Genomic DNA, 21,191 nt, shown 5'->3' on the forward strand with positions numbered 1-21,191 from the left:
TTGATTTTTTGGGGGCAATCCGATCGTTTTTATTGAATTGCCATAAAATTGGATACTTTTATTGTATCGTGTGTGGCCATCTTTAGACTGATCTATAAACAGACGCATTTTATATATCTACTAGCTGATTGCCCTGCGTTGCCCGGGTATGTATTTGGCTGAATGTTGGCTCCGCCCATTTTTTCTAGCCCTAACACACAATTACTCACTGACCAAATTTGTGAGCTTTGCAGTCTTTGGTATCAATAATTTGCATTGAAATGAAAAAATCTGATTGGCTGTTTGTGGCTCCACACCCTTTTCTGAATTTGAACCCCAATCACCCAATGACCAACTGTACCAGGTTTGAGGCCTGTGCCATTAACAGTGCAAGAATGGCAGCAATTAAATATTCCACTTGAAACTTTTGTTGGCTCCACCCACTTTTCTGAATATTAATCTCAGTCACCCAGTGACCAACTGTGCAAAGTTTGAGAACCCTGCCATTAACAGTGTAAGAATGGCTGCAGTTTACATTTTCCCAGGGAAATTTGTATTTGTCTCTACCCACTGATGACTCGGCATTGCCTGTGTATGTATTTGACTGGTGTTGGCTCCGCCCACTTTCTAACCCTAACGCACAAACACTCAATGACCAAGTATGTGAGCTTTGGGGTCCTTGGCATCAATAATTTGTATATTCCCATGAAATTAAACAAATCAGATTGGCTGTTTTTGGCTTCACCCCCTCTCCAGCATTTGAACCCCAGTCACCAAATGATCAACTGTAGCAGGTTTGAAGCATCTGATATTAGCAGTGTAAAAATGGCAGCAATTTAAATATTCCCCTTGAAAATCAACAGGTGAATTTTGATTGGCTATTATAGGCTCCACCCACTTCCCTAAATATTAATCTCAGTCACCCAGTGACCATCTGGGCAAAGTTTGAGAACCCTGCCATTAACAGTGTAAGAATGGCTGCAGTTTATATTTTCCCAGTGAAATTTGGTTTTGGTTCCGCCCACTTTTTGTAACCTAAACACAAAGTCACCCAATGACCAATTTTGTGAGCTTTGGGGTCCTTGGCATCGATAATTTGTACTTTCCCGTGAAATGAAACAAATCTGATTGATTGTTTGTGGCTCTGTCCCCTTTTCTGAATTTGAACCCCAGTGACCCAATGACCAACTGTACCAGGTTTGAGGCTTGTGCCATTAACAGTGCAAGAATGGCAGCAATTTTAATATTCTCCTTGAAAAGCGATATGTGATTTTTGATTGGCATTTTTTAGGCTCCACCCACTTTTCTGAATATTAATCCCAGTCACCCAGTAACCAGCTGTGCAAAGTTTGAGAACCCTGCCATTAACAGTGAAGAAAGGCTGTAGTCTACAATTTCCCAGAAAAATCTGTTTTTGACTCCACACAGGATCTGCCACACTCCTCTTATGCTGCGACCCCTCCTGCACCCCAAAAGTCCCTGAGTGGGCCCTAGGGGGGGCATCCCCTATTGTTACGCCAGTGGGTCCTTGGCATAAATAAGTTGCATTTTACCATTGAAATTAAACAAATCTGATTGGCTGTTTTTGGCCCGCTCCCTTCAGAATTTAAACCCCAGTCTCCCAGTGACTGACTGTACCAGATTTGAGGCCTCTGCCATTAAGGGTGTATGTAAATATTCCCCTTGAAAATCAAAAGGTGAATTTTGATTGGCTGCTGTAGGCTCCACCCACTTTCCTGAATATTAGTCCCAGTCACCCAGTGGCCAACTGTGTCACGATTGAGAACCCTGCCAATAAGAGAACAGCTGAAATCAATCTAACAAATCTGATTGGCTGTTTGTGGCTCCACCCCCTTTAGTGAATTTGGACCCCAGTCACCCAATGACTGACTGTATCAGGTTTGAGGCCTCTGCCATTAACAGTGTAAGAATGGCAGCAATGTAAATATTCCCCTTGAAAATCAATAGTTCAATTTTGATTGGCTGTTGTAGGCTCCACCCACATTTCTGAATATTCATCCCAGTCACCCAGTGGCTAATTGTGTAAAGTTTGGGAACCCTGCCATGTTAAAAATGTACTTGTTGGCACCGGCCACTTTTTCTAACCTTGACATACAGTCACTCAGTTATCAAGTTTATCAGCTTTGGGGTCCTTGGTATCGATAATTTGTATATTCCCATTGAAAAATAAACAAATATGGCTGTTTGTGGCTCCGCCCCCTTTCTGAATTTGGACCCTAATCACCCAATGGCTGACTGTATCAGGTTTGAGGCATTTGCTATTAACAGTATAGTATTCCCTTTGAAAATCAAAAGGTGAATTTTTATTGGCTGTTGTAGGCTCCACCCACCTTCCAAAATCTTAATCTCATTCACCCAGTGACCAACTGTGCAAAGTTTGAGAGCCCTGCCATTAACGGTGTAAGAATGGCTGCAGTTTATATTTTCCAGTAAAAGTTGTTTTTAGCTCCGCCCACTTTTTTTAACATTGACACACAGTCACTCAGTGACCAAGTTTGTGAGCTTTCAGGTTCCTGGCATCAAAAATGTGTGAATGGAAGCAGTTTATCCACCAAGGAAATCTGATTGGCTGTAGGTGGCCCCGCCCCTTTAGTGAATTTGGACCCCAGTCACCCAATGACCAACTGTAGCAAGTTTGAAGCCTCTTCCATTAACAGTGTAAGAATGGCAGCAGTTTAAATATTCCCCTTGAAAATCAATAGGTGAATTTTGATTGGCTGTTGTAGGCTCCACCCATTTTCCTGAATCCTAATCGCATTCACCCAGTGACCAACTGTGGCAAGTTTGAGAACCCTGCGATTAACAGTCTAAGAATGGCTGCAGTTTACATTTTCCCATTTAAAATGAATGGCTGAAATTTGATTGGCTGTGTTATGCTCCTCCCATTTTTCCCAGATTCGTAACCTCGGTCACCAAGTGACCAACTATGCCAAGTGTGGGGACTCTGGCTTGATTACTGTGAGAATGGCAGCCTTTTACATTTTTTCCATTGACTTGAATGGGTAAAATCTGATTTGCTGTTTGTAGCTCCGCCCAGGTGTGCAGGGGGGCCGCGAGACCCCCAGAACATATCATCCCAGGTAGTAAGGGATCTGTGTACCAAGTTTCGTTCAAATCGGTCAAGCCGTTTTCGAGTGATCGCCGCACATACATGCATACACACACACACACGCAAGCACGCACGCACGCACGCACGCACACACACACACACACTGTAAACACACACACACACTGTACACACACACACACACACACACACACACACACTGTACACACACACACACACTGTACACACACTGTACACACACACACACACACACACACACACTGTACACACACACACACACACACACACTGTACACACACACACACACACTGTACACACACACACACACTGTACACACACACTATACACACACACACACTATACACACACACACACTGTACACACACACACACACACTGTACACACACACTGTACACACACACACTGTACACACACACACACACACACACACACACTGTACACACACACACACACACTATACACACACACACTATACACACACACACACACACACACACACACACACACACACACACACACACTATACACACACACACACACACTATACACACACACACACACTGCACACACACACACTGTACACACACACACACACAGTACACACACACACACACACATACTATACACACACACACACTATACACACACACACACACACACACATACATCCGATTATATATATATAGATATATTCCTCCTCTTCCATTTGTTTCCCTGCCTAGTTGCTTATCTGAAACATAATCCTCTGCTCACTTGTGTTTACAAGCAAGGCTGAGGTGACTCAGCGACTGGAAGAGAAAGGAAAAAAGTAAAGGGCAGAAATGATATCAGGATTTAGCCTCAAACTGTGGGCAAAAGACATGGCCCCCACCAGGAACATAATTCTCTTCATTTACTATATAACATTTACTGAAATCAAACCATGGACAGTACAATACATGTGTTATGTAAGTAGATCAAGTATTTCTCTACTTATATGCAGGTCCTTTTAAAAAAATTAGCATATTGTGCTAAAGTACATTATTTTCTGTAATGTTCTGATAAACATTAGACTTGCATATATTTTAGATTCATTACACACAACTTAAGTACTTCCAAGCCTTTTATTGTTGTAATATTGATGATTTTGGCATACAGCTCATGAAAACCTAAAATTCCTATCACAAAAAATTAGCATATCATGAAAAGGTTCTCTAAACGAGCTATTAACCTAATGATCTGAATCAACTAATTAACTCTAAACACCTGCAAAAGATTCCTGAGGCTTTTAAAAACTCCCAGCCTGGTTCATTACTCAAAACCGCAATCATGGGTAAGACTGCCGACCTGACTGCTGTCCAGAAGGCCATCATTGACACCCTCAAGCAAGAGGGTAAGACACAGAAAGACATTTCTGAACGAATAGGCTGTTCCCAGAGTGCTGTATCAAGGCACCTCAGTGGGTAGTCTGTGGGAAGGAAAAAGTGTGGCAGAAAACGCTGCACAACGAGAAGAGGTGACCGGACCCTGAGGAAGATTGTGGAGGACTGATTCCAGACCTTGGGGGACCTGCGGAAGCAGTGGACTGAGTCTGGAGTAGAAACATCCAGAGCCACCGTGTACAGGCGTGTGCAGGAAATGGGCTACAGGTGACGCATTCTCCAGGCCAAGCCACTTTTGAACCAGAAACAGCCGCAGAAGCGCCTGACCTGGGCTACAGAGAAGCAGCACTGGACTGTTGCTCAACTTTTGCTTGTCATTCGGAAATCAAGGTGCCAGAGTCTGGAGGAAGACTTGGGAGAGGGAAATGCCAAAATGCCTGAAGACCAGTGTCAAGTACCCACAGTCAGTGATGGTCTGGTGTGCCATGGCAGCTGCTGGTGTTGGTCCACTGTGTTTTATCAAGGGCAGGGTCAATGCAGCTAGCTATCAGGAGATTTTGGAGCGCTTCATGCTTCCATCTGCTGAAAAGCTTTATGGAGATGAATATTTCATTTTTCAGCACGACCTGGGACTAGAGATGGGCCGAACGGTTCGTCGGCGAATGGTTCCAGGCGAACATCGGGTGGTTCGCCGGCGAAGGCAAACTTTCCCGGAAGTTCGATTTGCCCCATAATGCACTATGAGGGTCAACTTTGACCCTCTGCATCACAGTCAGCAGGCGCATTGTAGCCAATCAGGCTACGCTAAGCCCTGGAACCCCACCCCCCCTTATATAAGGCAGGCTCCGGCGGCCATTAGCCTCACTCGTGTGCCTGCTAGAGACAGAATAGGGACAGCTGCTGCAGACTTGTTCTCCTAGGGACAGATTAGTCAGGCTCTTGCCTTCTTAGCTTGCTTAGCTGAATCTTATTGCTATAATAGCGCCCCAGAAAAGCTCTGCTTTCTCTCATCCTGCTAGTGTGATCAATTTTTTTTTTTCTGTGTTTGAAACTGACACTTGTGTTTTTTAGATAGCATTGCTAATTCATACTGTGTGTCCCACTGCTAGCAGCCCAGCACATTCAGTGACTACCTGTGTGTGTGATACACTTGTGTTGCTTAGACAGCATTGCTAATTCATACTGTGTGTCCCACTGCCAGCAGCCCACCAGCATTCAGCAGCACATTCAGTGACTACCTGTGTGTGTGACAGGGAGCTGCACATTGTACTACCTACCCAGTACTGCATTTACCTACTACTAGTACCTGTTGTGTTCAGTGAACTCACCTCACTGCATATATAACTACGTTTGTGTTGAGTGAACTCAGCTGACTGCATCTAACTACCTGTTGTGTTCAGTGAACTCACCTCACTGCATATATAACTACCTTTGGGTTGAGAACTCACCGCACTGCATATCTACCTTTTCTGTTGAGTGAACTCACCTCACTGCATATAACTACGTTTGTGTTGAGTGAACTCAGCTGACTGCATCTAACTACCTGTTGTGTTCAGTGAACTCACCTCACTGCATATATAACTACCTTTGGGTTGAGTGAACTCACCTCACTGCACATAGCTACCTTTTGTGTTCAGTGAACTCACCTCACTGCATATATAACTACCTTTGGGTTGAGTGAACTCACCTCACTGCACATAGCTACCTGTTGTGTTCAGTGAACTCACCTCACTGCATATATAACTACCTTTGGGTTGAGTGAACTCACCTCACTGCATATATAACTACCTTTGGGTTGAGTGAACTCACCTCACTGCATATATAACTACCTTTGGGTTGAGTGAACTCACCTCACTGCATATCTACCTTTTCTGTTGAGTGAACTCACCTCACTGCATATAACTACCTTTGTGTTGAGTGAACTCAGCTGACTGCATCTAACTACCTGTTGTGTTCAGTGAACTCACCTCACTGCATATATAACTACCTTTGGGTTGAGTGAACTCACCTCACTGCATATATAACTACCTTTGGGTTGAGTGAACTCACCTCACTGCATATATAACTACCTTTGGGTTGAGTGAACTCACCTCACTGCACATATCTACCTTTTCTGTTGAGTGAACTCACCTCACTGCATATCTACCTTTTCTGTTGAGTGAACTCACCTCACTGCATATACCTAGCTTCCCCCCGAGATGGACAAAATGGACAAACCAGGTAGAGGAAGAGGTAGAGGAAGACCCAGAGGAAGGCCACCTGGCACTGGCAGGTCTGTGCGAGGTGGTGTTGCTGGGATTTCGTGCGGACCTGGACCAAAGTACAGTGCTCAGAAGAAGGCACGTGCCATCACTTCCCAAAATTGTGAGGACGTGCTTGAGTATTTAACACAGAAGACCTCATCTCCCGCAGCCAGTGCTACCAGCGCTAGTACAAGCACCACATCCGCTGCATTTGACACTTCACAGGAGTTATTTGGTGGTGGTGAAATCACTGATTCACAGCCACTACTGCAACAACAAAAAGAGGGCGCAGGTACACCACCTCAAACGTCTGAGTTAGGTGGCGATAGTATGGACGTAATGTGTGAGGAGGGGCATGATGAACCACCTGAAGTTGGTGCAGTTGTGGAGTTGTCTGAGGAAAGCGAAGCTGGGCAGGAGGATTATGATGACGATTATACGGATACCACATATGTTCCCGGTAGAGGAGATGACTAGGGGGACAGTTCAGAGGGGGAGCCAGAGAGGAGTAGGAGGAGACAACTCCATGATAGAAGCAGAGGGAGCTCGTCCTCAGAAACAGCTGGGGGCAGTGTCCGGCGCCATGTATCGCCAGCTATGGCCAGCCAGCCAACATGCCCTTCAACGTCAGCTGCTGATGCCACCATAGCGCCATCACCCCAGGGGGGCTCAGCGGTTTGGAATTTTTTTAACGTGTGTGTCTCAGATCGGAGCAAAGCCATCTGTTGTCTCTGCCAGCAAAAATTGAGCCGTGGAAAGGCCAACTCTCACGTAGGGACAAGTGCCCTACGAAGGTACCTGGAGAGAAGGCACAAACAGCTATGGGAAGAACACCTGAGGAAAAGCAGCACCTCTCAAAAGACAAGCCACTCTCCTTCTCCTCTTCCTCCTTCAGGTGCATCGTCTTCATCCGCTTTCTCCCTTGAACCTTCACAGCCACCCTCCTTCACACCACCTCTGCCCTTGAGCGGTTCCTGCTCCTCTGCCCACAGCAGTAGCCAGGTGTCCGTGAAGGAAGTCTTTGAGCGGAAGAAGCCAATTTCGGCCAGTCACCCTCTTGCCCGGCGTCTGACAGCAGGTGTGGCGGAACTATTAGCTCGCCAGCTATTACCATACAAGCTGGTGGAGTCAGAGGCTTTCCGTAAATTTGTGGCCATTGGGAAACCGCAGTGGAAGATACCAGGCCGCACTTATTTTTCACGAAAGGCCATACCCAAACTGTACCGTGCAGTTCAGAGGCAAGTGGTGTCATCTATTGCGAAGAGTGTTGGGTCAAGGGTCCACCTGACCACGGATGCCTGGTCTGCCAAGCACGGGCAGGGCCGCTACATTACGTACACAGCCCATTGGGTCAACCTGGTGACCGATGGCAGCAAGCAGGGAGTACGTAGCTGTTCAGCGGACCGACTTGTCACACCTCCTGCCACCTCCTCTCCTTCTCCTCCAGCTACATCCTCTTCGCTGTCAACCTCCTCCTCCTCAGCTGAGTGTCAGTTGAACTCTAGCGGTGCTGCCATCTCCTCTTCCTCTCCAGCTACACAGCCCCATCTCCCCAGAGCCTACGCTGCATGCCAGGTACGACGGTGTCACGCAATTTTAGACATGTCTTGCCTCAAAGTGGAGAGTCACACTGGAGCAGCTCTCCTGGCTGCTCTTAACAAACAGGTGGAGCAATGGCTGACCCCGCACCAGCTGGAGATCGGCAACGTGGTGTGTGACAACGGCAGCAATCTCCTTTCCGCTTTGAATTTGGGAAAGCTGACACATGTACCCTGCATGGCACATGTGCTGAATCTGGTCGTGCAAAGATTTGTCTCAAAGTACCCAGGCTTAGAGGACGTACTGAAGCAGACCAGGAAGTTGTGTGGGCATTTCAGGCTGTCTTATACGGCCATGGCACGCTTTGCGGACATTCAGCGGAAAAACAACTTGCCGGTGAGACGCTTGATATGCGATAGCCCGACTCGCTGGAATTCCACCCTGCTCATGTTCTCTCACCTGCTAGACCAGGAGAAAGCCGTCACCCAGTACCTGTACAACTACAGTAGAAGGACACAATCTGGGAAGATGGGGATGTTGTGGCCCAACAGCTGGACACTGATGCGAAATGCAGGCAGGACCATGCGGCTGTTTGAGGAGGTGACCAATCTGGTGAGTCGCGCTGAAGGCACCATCAGCGACTTGATCCCCTACGCTTACTTCCTGGAGTGTACCGTGCGTAGAGTGGTGGATGAAGCTGTGGAGGAGCAGGAACAGGAACAGCTACGGCAGGAGGAGTCGTGGGACCAATTTTCAGCCGAACCACAGGTTTCCTCACACCTGCGGCACCACAGAGGGGGGAGGAGGAGGAAGAAGAGGAGTCGTGTGGGGAAGGAGAGGAGTCAGACTCGGATGACTATGAGAAAGGTGTTTCAGTGGAGGAAGAAGAGGCGGCAGCGGCAGAAGAACGACCGCAGCAGCCGTCACAGGGGGCTTCTGCTGCTCCACGTTCCCGTGGTATTGTTCGTGGCTGGGGGGAGGAAGAGGAGTTGTGTGCCGTGCTCACTGTGGAAGAGCAAGAGGAGATGGAGAGTACGTCTGGATCCGACTTTGTGCAGATGGCCTCTTTCATGTTGTCCAGCCTGTTGAGGGACCCCCTTATCAAAAAACTCAAGGGGAATGACCTGTACTGGGTGGCCACGCTACTAGACCCTCGGCACAGGCACAGAGTGGCAGACCTGTTACCAACTCAACACAAGGCGGAAAGGATGCAGCACTAGCAAAACAAGCTGTCAATGATGCTTTACAATGCATTTAAGGGTGATGTGACAGTACAACGCAATAAAGGTACCACTGGCAGTATTCCTCCTCCTCCTCACCAGTCCACGCAGGCAAGGACAGGATGCTCCAGCGATCTCGGGGTGATGTCGGACATGCGGACATTCTTTAGTCCAACGCCTCGCAGTAGCCCTTCGGGATCCACCCTCCACCAACGCCTGGACCGGCAGGTAGCCGACTACCAGGCCTTAAGTGTGGATGTACACACTGCGACTAGCGACGATGAACCCTTGCTCTACTGGTTGCGCATGCTTGACCTGTGGCCAGAGCTGTCCCAATTTGCCATCCAACTTCTCTCTTGCCCTGCCGCAAGCGTCCTGTCAGAAAGGACCTTCAGTGCAGCTGGAGGCATTGTCACTGAGAAGAGAAGTCGCCTAAGTCATAACAGTGTTCAGTACCTGACCTTTATCAAAATGAACGAGGCATGGATCCCTGAGAGCTATTGCACGACCGAAGACTAAGTCAGTCCCCACACACAGCATCTCTGCCTGTAGGCCGCTTGACTGCCTTTTCCGCCACCACCACCAGGGTCCAGGACTCTAGGCGGATTCCAGCACATGCCTGCCTAATTTTTCTGGCTGAACTGCAGGCGGCTGCAACAAAAAAACAAAAGGCATGTACATGTGCCCATCCCCCTTCGTGATTATTACCTTGCCGCGGTGAAGGGGCTTGCGTATCACAATGAAGCAATGACCGCCGGCTATATGAGTGTCTCGGGTGGAGGTGGCACACCAAAGATAATAAGGTCGTTGTTTCATTGTGGTCAGACCAAATTTGATCAGCTGGATAGTCACTGTTCTGTCATTCAGCTACATCAGCCGGGCGACCATATGGGCTGAAAAGCCACCATCACCTGCACTCTCGTCATGGTGCGCACAAGTCCAGCACGCCCGTCACTACACAAACGGCTGTTTGCAGTCACTGCATACCTTTCACTGCATCTGTGACTGCACATTATACCTGGCAGTCAGTGCATAACTTGCACTTGAATGGATACAGTTTTAAACAATTGAAAAATACAACCATCTACAGTTTCAAACAATTTAAAAATACAACCATCTACATTTTCAAACAATTGAAACATACAACCATCTAAATTTTCAAACAATTTAAAAATACAACCATCTACATTTTTAAACAATTTAAAAATACAACCATCTACAGTTTCAAACAATTGAAAAAAAAGGCAAAAAACTTGCCCTCCGTAAAACATTCTTGGCAAATGCTTTCGACTTGGTTTGTCTTCCGCTGGGTCAAGGGTCCATCTGATCACAGATGCCTGGTCTGCAAAGCACGGTCAGGGCAGCTACAGCATGGGTCTCAGCAGGCTCCCACTTCGGGCCGGAATCCAACCTTCATTCCCCGCCCATTACCCGTGGTGACAATGTCAGACTTGCCCGCCTCCATATGATTCTCGTGAAAGGAATGTGGTGTCATCTTTGCCCACCATAACTGGTTCTCGTTAAAGGATTTAAAGTACATTTATTTCAAATACAGCAAGCCCTCGATAATCCTCCTGTATTGTTATTTTTGGTCACTACCTCGGGGCGTGCATGCCTGCCTGCTGCCCTCCTTGCCTGGATGTGTGGTTGTTAGGCTACAACTCCGGACCGGAATCACACCAGGAAGGGTTCCCCCGCCATTAGCCATGGTCAGTGGTCACGATGGCAGACTTGACCTCCATAACAGATTCTTGCCGGAGACCAACCTGGTGAATTGCAGTGAAGGCACCATCAGACTTGCCCTCCATAACGGATTCCCGTTAAAGGATTTAAAGTTGATTCATTACAATTAGGGCCTCAAAAGGTCCTCCTGAGTCCTGTATTGTTATTTTTGGTCACTACCTCGGGGCGGGCGTGCATGCCTGCCTGCTGCCCTCCTTGCCTGGATGTGTGGTGGTAGCCGTTTCTCAGGCTCCAACTCCGGAACGCAATACAACCATCTACATTTTCAAACAATTTAAAAATACAACCATCTACATTTTCAAACAATTTAAAAATACAACCATCTACATTTTCAAACAAATTAAAAATACAACCATCTACAGTTTCAAACAATTGAAAAAAAAGGCAGAAAACTTGCCCTCCGTAAAACATTCTTGGCAAATGCTTTCGACTTGGTTTGTCTTCTGCTGGGTCAAGGGTCCATCTGATCACAGATGCCTAGTCTGCAAAGCACGGTCTGGGCAGCTACAGCATGGGTCTCAGCAGGCTCCCACTTCGGGCCGGAATCCAACCTTCATTTCCCGCCCATTACCCGTGGTGACAAACAATGGCAGACTTGCCCTCCATAATGGATTCCCGTTAAAGGATTTAAAGTTGATTCATTACAATTAGGGCCTCAAAAGTCCTCCTGAGTCCTGTATTGTTATTTTTGGTCACTACCTCGGGGCGGGCGTGCATGCCTGCCTGCTGCCCTCCTTGCCTGTGTAGTGGTAGCCGTTGCTCAGGCTCCACACCAGATTCCATCCCTCATTCCTCGGCCATTACCTGGGGTCACAAATGGCAGACTTGCCCACCTCCATATGATTCTCGTGAAAGGAATGTGGTGTCATCTTTGCCCGCCATAACTGGTTCTCGTTAAAGGATTTAAAGTACATTCATTTCAAATACAGCAAGCCCTCGATAGTCCTCCTGTATTGTTATTTTTGGTCACTACCTCGGGGCGGGCGTGCATGCCTGACTGCTGCCCTCCTTGGATGTGTAGTGGTAGCCATTGCTCAGGCTCCACACCGGATTCCATCCCTCATTCCTCGGCCATTACCTGGGGTCACAATGCCAGACTTGCCTGCCTCCATAGGATTCTCATTGTAGCCGTACTGGGGATCGGTTGAAAAGGGCGCCCGAGCTGCCTGTATGAAAAGGGCGCCGCCATAGACATCAATGTTATTTCTGGAAATATGGGCTACAAGGTGTAGAAAAGGGCGCCTGAGTTTTGATATAGGCTACAAGCGGGCTCCCCTTTGTAGCCCATATTTTTTCGGCTACAAGGTTTTCGGCTACAAGCGGGCTCCCCTTTGTAGCCCGTATTTTTTCCGGCTACAAGGTTTTCGGCTACAGTAAGGTGCCCCTTTTTAGCCCATATTATTGCCTTTTTTTCTAGCCTAAGTTTTTATATGGGCTACAAGTGCTGGAAGCCGAATTATTTCATTCCCCCACTATCCATGGCGGCCTGGAGGGGGAATAGTAATTAACACATCCCGGAGTTTTTTTTCTAGCCGAAGTTTTTATATGGGCTATACCAAGCGTCTTTTTTGTAGCCGAAGTTTATATGGGCTATACCAGGCGCCTTTTTTGTAGCCGAAGTTGGTATATATGGGCTCCACCAGGCGCCCTTTTTTACCGGCGCCCTTTTCATGTAGACCCCGGTACTGAACAAGTACACAGCAAGTAGAAAATGTAATTTAAAAACAAAACGTAAGCTTTTTAACAATGCCATGGAAAGTTGAGAAGGAAGTCACACATTACCTGACATCACTGAGTGAGGAAGAGCAATCCTCGCCATGTTGCGCAGTAGTCCAGCATGGCCGTCACTACACAAACAGCTGGTAACTTGCGGTGCGTTACAGTTAGTTTGGTGCGTCAGTGTGAAGCAGTACTCTAATTACACTACCTGATTGATGCATACACATGCAAGATGTTTTAAAGCACGTTAGGCCTGCAATTTAGCATTCAATGTGATTTCTGCCCTTAAAACGCTGTTTTGCTTCACATCCAGATTTTTCCCCGGGACTTTTGGCATGTATCCCACTCCGCCATGCCCCCCCTCCAGGTGTTAGACCCCTTGAAACATCTTTTCCATCACTTTTGGGGCCAGCATAATTTTTTCTATTTTTCAAAGTTCGCCTCCCCATTGAAGTCTATTGCGGTTCGCGAACTTTTCCGCGAACCGAACCTTCCGCGGAAGTTCGCGAACCTAAAATCAGAGGTTCGGCCCATCACTACCTGGCACCTGCTCACAGTACCAAAACCACTGGTAAATGGTTTACTGACCATGGTATTACTGTGCTCAATTGGCCTGCCAACTCTCCTGACCTGAACCTAGTGTTGGGCGAACAGTGTTCGCCACTGTTCGGGTTCTGCAGAACATCACCCTGTTCGGGTGATGTACGAGTTCGGCCGAACACCTGACGGTGCTCGGCCAAACCATTCGGCCACATGGCCGAACTAAGAGCGCATGGCCGAACGTTCCCCGAACGTTCGGCTAGCGCTGTGATTGGCCAAACGGGTCACGTGGTTCGGGCCCGAACGCGCTCTGATTGGCCGAACGGTCACGTGGTTCGGGTAAATAAATACCCGAACCACGTCATATCTCCGCCATTTTTCTGTGGGTTTAGCTTTGGGTAGGCAGACAGGGTAGTTCGCTCTCCAGCCACGCTAGCCAGGGTCCCCCCCAGACATTGTGTGTCGCTGCTGGGAACAGTAGTACACCGCTCGCTCAGCCACACTATATATAGCATTGTTTACTGCCACTGTGTACCTCGCTCAGCCACGCTATATATAGCATTGTGTGTACTGCCACTGTGCACCTCGCTCAGCCACGGTATATATAGCATTGTGTTTTCTGACACTCTGTGTACACGGCTTAGCCTGGCTATATAGCATTGTGTGTACTGCCACTGTGCACCTCGCTCAGCCACGCTATATATAGCATTGTGTTTACTGCCACTCTGTGTACACCGCTCAGCCAGACTATATACCATTGTTTACTGACACTCTGTGTACACCGCTCAGCCAGACTATATACCATTGTTTACTGACACTCTGTGTACACCGCTCAGCCAGACTATATACCATTGTTTACTGACACTCTGTGTACACCGCTCAGCCAGACTATATACCATTGTTTACTGACACTCTGTGTACACCGCTCAGCCAGACTATATACCATTGTTTACTGACACTCTGTGTACACTGCTCAGCCAGACTATATAGCATTGTTTACTGACACTCTGTGTACACCGCTCAGCCAGACTATATTGCATTGTTTACTGACACTCTGTGTACACGGCTCAGCCAGACTATATAGCATTGTTTACTGACACTCTGTGTACACTGCTCAGCCAGACTATATACCATTGTTTACTGCCACTCTGATTCTGCTGGGAACAGTAGTACACCGCTCGCTCAGCCAGACTATATAGCATTGTGTTTACTGCCACTCTGTGTACACCGCTCAGCCACACTATATAGCATTGCGTACTCTGCCAGTCAGTGTGTATATTGCTGGGATCAGTAATACTCCACTCACCGTCAACCACTATATGAGCTCAACATGAGTTCCCCAGAGACCTCCGCTGTGAGCAGCACTCCCAACAACAGCAACAGCCAACGCCCCACGCAAGCTATAACATCCACCCCAGCAGCCAGTGGTCAGCAGCAGCCCTCCCCGGAGGAGAACGTTGTGTCCATCGGTCCGTCGCCAGAGCGATTAATGAGGGCTGCCATTGAGGAGATGATGGGGCCTGATGTGGAGGAGGAGGTCTGGCTCAGGCCAGCATCCCAAGTTAATGTTGAGGACGATGAGGGGTCTGTGTCTGGGGATGTTGGGGTGGCAGAGGTGGTGGGTGGGTCAGACTAGTGTTGGGCGAACATCTAGATGTTCGGGTTCGGGCCGAACAGGCCGAACATGGCCGCGATGTTCGGGTGTTCGGCCCGAACTCCGAACATAATGGAAGTCAATGGGGACCCGAACTTTTGTGCTTTGTAAAGCCTCCTTACATGCTACATACCCCAAATTTACAGGGTATGTGCACCTTGGGAGTGGGTACAAGAGGAAAAAAAATTTAGCAAAAAGAGGTTATAGTTTTTGAGAAAATCGATTTTAAAGTTTCAAAGGGAAAACTGTCTTTTAAATGCGGGAAATGTCTGTTTTCTTTGCACAGGTAACATGCTTTTTGTCGGCATGCAGTCATAAATGTAATACATATAAGAGGTTCCAGGAAAAGGGACCGGTAACGCTAACCCAGCAGCAGCACACGTGATGGAACAGGAGGAGGGTGGCGCAGGAGGAGAAGGCCACGCTTTGTGAGACACAACAACCCAGGCCTTGCATGAGGACAAGAAGCGTGCGGATAGCATGCTTTGTACCGCCATGCAGTCATAAATGTAATAAAGATAAGTGGTTTAATAAACAGGGACCACGCGGCAACGCTAACCCAGCAGCAGCAGACGTGATGGAACAGGAGGAGGCGCAGGAGGAGAAGGCCACGCTTTGTGAGACACAACAACCCAGGCCTTGCATGAGGACAAGAAGCGTGCGGATAGCATGCTTTGTACCACCATGCAGTCATAAATGTAATAAAGATAAGTGGTTCAATAAACAGGGACCACGCGGCAACGCTAACCCAGCAGCAGCAGACGTGATGGAACAGGAGGAGGCGCAGGAGGAGAAGGACACGCTTTGTGAGACACAACAACCCAGGCCTTGCATGAGGACAAGAAGCGTGTGGATAGCATGCTTTGTACCGCCATGCACTCATAAATGTAATAAAGATAAGTGGTTCAATAAACAGGGACCACGCGGCAACGCTAACCCAGCAGCAGCAGACGTGATGGAACAGGAGGAGGCGCAGGAGGAGAAGGCCACGCTTTGTGAGACACAACAACCCAGGCCTTGCATGAGGTACCGCCATGCAGTCATAAATGTAATAAAGATAAGTGGTTCAATAAACAGGGACCACGCGGCAACGCTAACCCAGCAGCAGCAGACGTGATGGAACAGGAGGAGGCGCAGGAGGAGAAGGCCACGCTTTGTGAGACACAACAACCCAGGCCTTGCATGAGGACAAGAAGCGTGCGGATAGCATGCTTTGTACCGCCATGCAGTCATAAATGTAATAAAGATAAGTGGTTCAATAAACAGGGACCACGCGGCAACGCTAACCCAGCAGCAGCAGACGTGATGGAACAGGAGGAGGCGCAGGAGGAGAAGGCCACGCTTTGTGAGACACAACAACCCAGGCCTTGCATGAGGACAAGAAGCGTGCGGATAGCATGCTTTGTACCGCCATGCAGTCATAAATGTAATAAAGATAAGTGGTTCAATAAACAGGGACCACGCGGCAACGCTAACCCAGCAGCAGCAGACGTGATGGAACAGGAGGAGGCGCAGGAGGAGAAGGCCACGCTTTGTGAGACACAACAACCCAGGCCTTGCATGAGGTACCGCCATGCAGTCATAAATGTAATAAAGATAAGTGGTTCAATAAACAGGGACCACGCGGCAACCCTAACCCAGCAGCAGCAGACGTGATGGAACGGAGGCGCAGGAGGAGAAGGCCACGCTTTGTGAGACACAACAACCCAGGCCTTGCATGAGGTACCGCCATGCAGTCATAAATGTAATAAAGATAAGTGGTTCAATAAACAGGGACTACGCGGCAACGCTAACCCAGCAGCAGCAGACGTGATGGAACAGGAGGAGGCGCAGGAGGAGAAGGCCACGCTTTGTGAGACACAACAACCCAGGCCTTGCATGAGGACAAGAAGCGTGCGGATAGCATGCTTTGTACCGCCATGCAGTCATAAATGTAATAAAGATAAGTGGTTCAATAAACAGGGACCACGCGGCAACGCTAACCCAGCAGCAGCAGACGTGATGGAACAGGAGGAGGCTCAGGAGGAGAAGGCCACGCTTTGTGAGACACAACAACCCAGGCCTTGCATGAGGACAAGAAGCGTGCGGATAGCATGCTTTGTACCGCCATGCAGTCATAAATGTAATAAAGATAAGTGGTTCAATAAACAGGGACCACGCGGCAACGCTAACCCAGCAGCAGCAGACGTGATGGAACAGGAGGAGGCGCAGGAGGAGAAGGCCACGCTTTGTGAGACACAACAACCCAGGCCTTGCATGAGGACAAGAAGCGTGCGGATAGCATGCTTTGTACCGCCATGCAGTCATAAATGTAATAAAGATAAGAGGTTCAATAAACAGGGACCGGAAATGCTACACCATCCCAGATGTTCATTGGTCATGTTACTTGGTTGGGGTCCTGGAGTGTTGCGTAGTCGTTTCCAATCCAGGATTGATTCATTTTAATTTGAGTCAGACGGTCTGCATTTTCTGTGGAGAGGCGGATACGCCGATCTGTGACGATGCCTCCGGCAGCACTGAAACAGCGTTCCGACATAACGCTGGCTGCCGGGCAAGCCAGCACCTCTATTGCGTACATTGCCAGTTCGTGCCAGGTGTCTAGCTTCGATACCCAATAGTTGAAGGGTGCAGATGGATTGTTCGACACAGCTACGTCATCTGACATGTAGTCCTTGACCATCTTCTCCAAGCGATTGGTGTTGGAGGTGGATCTGCACGCTTCCTGTTCAGTGGGCTGCTGCTGCATGGGTGTCAGAAAATTTTCCCACTCCAAGGACACTGCCGATACCATTCCCTTTTGGGCACTAGCTGCGGCTTGCGTTGTTTGCTGCCCTCCTGGTCGTCCTGGGTTTGCGGAAGTCAGTCTGTCGGCGTACAACTGGCTAGAGGAGGGGGAGGATGTCAATCTCCTCTCTAAAGTCTCCACAAGGGCCTGCTGGTATTCTTTCATTTTGACCTGTCTGACTCTTTCTTCAAGCAGTTTTGGAACATTGTGTTTGTACCGTGGATCCAGAAGGGTATAAACCCAGTAATTGGTGTTGTCCAGAATGCGCACAATGCGTGGGTCGCGTTCAATGCAGTCTAGCATGAATTGAGCCATGTGTGCAAGAGTCCTACCAGAATCCTCATCATCCTCTTGTGAGCGTTGTGATAGTTGTTGTGATGCATCATAGTCGTCACCTTCCTCCTGGTCTGCTTCTGCTGACCATTCGCGCTGAATTGTGGAAGTCCAACGTGCACCGCTCTGGCCCTCGTCAGTGGTGGCATGAAATTCCTGCTCCAACTCCAGCTGTTCCTCCTCCTCTTCTTCGTCATAGCTGCTGGGGCCAGCGTTCCCTGAGGCGGATGGCCTGATGTTGGTACCATCACGCTGATCGTTTTCTCCTTCAGATTCCCCCAGTTGCATCATGACAGCTGTTTCCTTGATTTTCAACATTGACCTCTTCAGTAAACACAGCAGTGGTATGGTAATGCTGACTGAAGAGTTGTCACTGCTCACAAGCAACGTGGATTGCTCAAAATTTTGGAGGACTTGGCAGAGGTCCAACATGTTGGCCCAATCGGATCCACAGAAGCTTGGCAGTTGGCCGGATGCGCCTCGGTACTGCGCCGTCATGTACTGGACCACTGCACTCTTCTGCTCACAAAAGCGGGCTAGCATGTGCAGCGTAGAATTCCAGCGCGTAGGGACATCACACAGCAAGCGATGGTGGGGGAGATTGAAGCGCTCCTGCATCTTGGCGAGTGCCCCCGAAGCAGTACTGGAATTTCTACAATGTTTGGCCACTCGACGCACCTTCAACAGAAGATCGGCCACGCCTGGGTATGTCCTCAGGAACCGCTGAACTACTAGGTTCATCACGTGCGCCAGGCAAGGGATGTGTGTCAGCTTAGCGAACCTTAAAGCGCGAATGAGATTACTCCCATTATCACACACAACCATGCCCGGTTTCAAGTCCAGCGGTGCCAGCCACAAATCCGTCTGTTCCTTTATTCCCTTCCAAATTTCCTCCCCTGTGTGCTGCTTATCCCCAAGGCAGATCAGCTTCAGCAACGCTTGCTGACGCATGCCAACAGCTGTGCTGCACTGCTTCCACGATCCTACTGCTGCTGGGTTAGCGTTTCCGGATGAGGTACAGCTTTGAGATGCGTTGGAGGAGAAGGAGTCAGAGAGGTAGGTGCTGCTGTTGTTATCCAGTGGGAGGGACGGCGGTGCAGCTGTTTGCGGCGTGGGCAACACCCGCGCCGTAGCAGGTGAGGAATCGCTGCCAGGTTCCACAAGGTTCACCCAGTGCGCGGTAAGGGAGATGTATCGACCCTGTCCGAACGCACTCGTCCAAGTGTCAGTGGTGAGGTGAACCTTGCAGGCAACGGCATTCTTCAAGCTTTGGGTTATTTTGCTGACCACGTGCTCATGCAACTCAGGCACTGCAGAGCGCGCAAAGTGGTAGCGGCTGGGAACCACGTAACGTGGGATGGCCACTGACATCATGCCCTTGAAGCTGTTTGTCTCCACCACTCGATATGGCAGCATTTCGCAGGCCAGAAGCTTGGCTATGCTGGCTGTTACTGCCACGGCCCGGGGGTCATTTGCTGGCAATTTCCTCTTGCGCTCAAACATCTCCGACACAGACAACTGAACCGTAGCGCTGCACACGGAAGGGCTGTTGGTTGTTGTGTTTGATGAACACTGGGAGACCTCAAGAGCACTACTCCGGAAAGTGACAGTGTCAGCGTTGTCTGATGTTTGTGAATGTTGTGAACCACGCAATGGCTGGGCTACTGCTGCTGCTGAGGCGGGTCTGGTGGTGAGTCTGGTGAACCCAAGGGAGGCAGTGTTGCTGGTACCCTGTCCTGCCGCGTTTGCCCACAGAGTGGGATGTTTGGATAGCATGTGGCGGCTCATGCTGGTGGTGGAGAGGTTGTTAATACTTTTCCCCCTGCTCAGGCGGGTCTTGCACACCTTGCAAATCGCCATGGTAACATCCTCAGTGCAGTCTTCAAAGAAAGCCCAGACTTTGGAGCACCTGCCTCCTTGCTGGCGATTTCTGTTTGCTCCTCTTTTGCCTCTCACTTGAACTTCCACGCTTGTGGTGCCTGAAATTGCGCGCCGCCTACCTTGTGGCACAAGGCGAACTCGTGCAGCAGTGGGTTCTTCAACAGACTCATCTGTGCTGCTGCTACGACGGCGATGTTCTCGTTCACAAACAAAATCTGGGTCTCTGTCCACATTGTCCATACCCTCCTCTTCCATCTCCTCAAACTCGTCATATGTCATTGTGGGCCGCCGCCGTGGAGTAGAGCTCCCCAGAACAACCTCTGCGCAGCTCACTCCAACGTCGTCTTCCAGATCTCGGCCGACCTCCTGCAATTGCAACCCCTCCTGCCCAACTTGCTCTGGGATTTGGGTTTCCGAGTCCTCCTCGGACTCGCCTTGTATTTCAGTGCGCGGTGCATTTCCCACAGTTAATGGTTGTGAATCCGGGCACAACATTTCTGGCTGTTCCTCCATTGACCTTTGAAAGGTGGAAGTTTGTTGGGCTGGGAATAGCTCCTGCGAATACCCCATTGTGTCCTGAGGTAATTCATCGGACTGGTTATCTGGCAGTTGTGTGCGTGGTGTCGCTGCCGGTTGTGTCAGCTTTGTGCCCACTGGCTCCTTGTAACTGGCTGAGGACTCGGACCTCGTGCGTGATGTGCTGGTGCTGCTTAACCCACTGCTGGACGCTTGAGAGGTCATCCAAGTAATTATCTGGTCCTGTTCTTTTGGATCTGTGAGGGTTGTTGTCCTGGACAACATGGGCGGTATTGAGTGGGTTTTCTTGGGTGCTCCCCTGTGGCCTGTACGTAAACCGTCAGGGGAAACACCTCTTCCCTTGCCCCTTCCTCTTTCACCGGATTTCTTCCTCATTTCACTTATCCTTACAGTACACGCTGACTGGCAGCAGTACAGTGGCAGTACAGAAATGCTATACAGTACCACTATTCCCAGCAGCGACACAGAGCACAATGCTATACAGTGGCGGGTGAGCGGTGTACCACTATTCCCAGCAGCGACACAGAGCACAATGCTATACAGTGGCA

This window comes from Hyperolius riggenbachi, chromosome 5 (genome assembly GCF_040937935.1).
Source record: "Hyperolius riggenbachi isolate aHypRig1 chromosome 5, aHypRig1.pri, whole genome shotgun sequence".
NCBI classification, from domain to species: Eukaryota; Metazoa; Chordata; class Amphibia; order Anura; family Hyperoliidae; genus Hyperolius; species Hyperolius riggenbachi.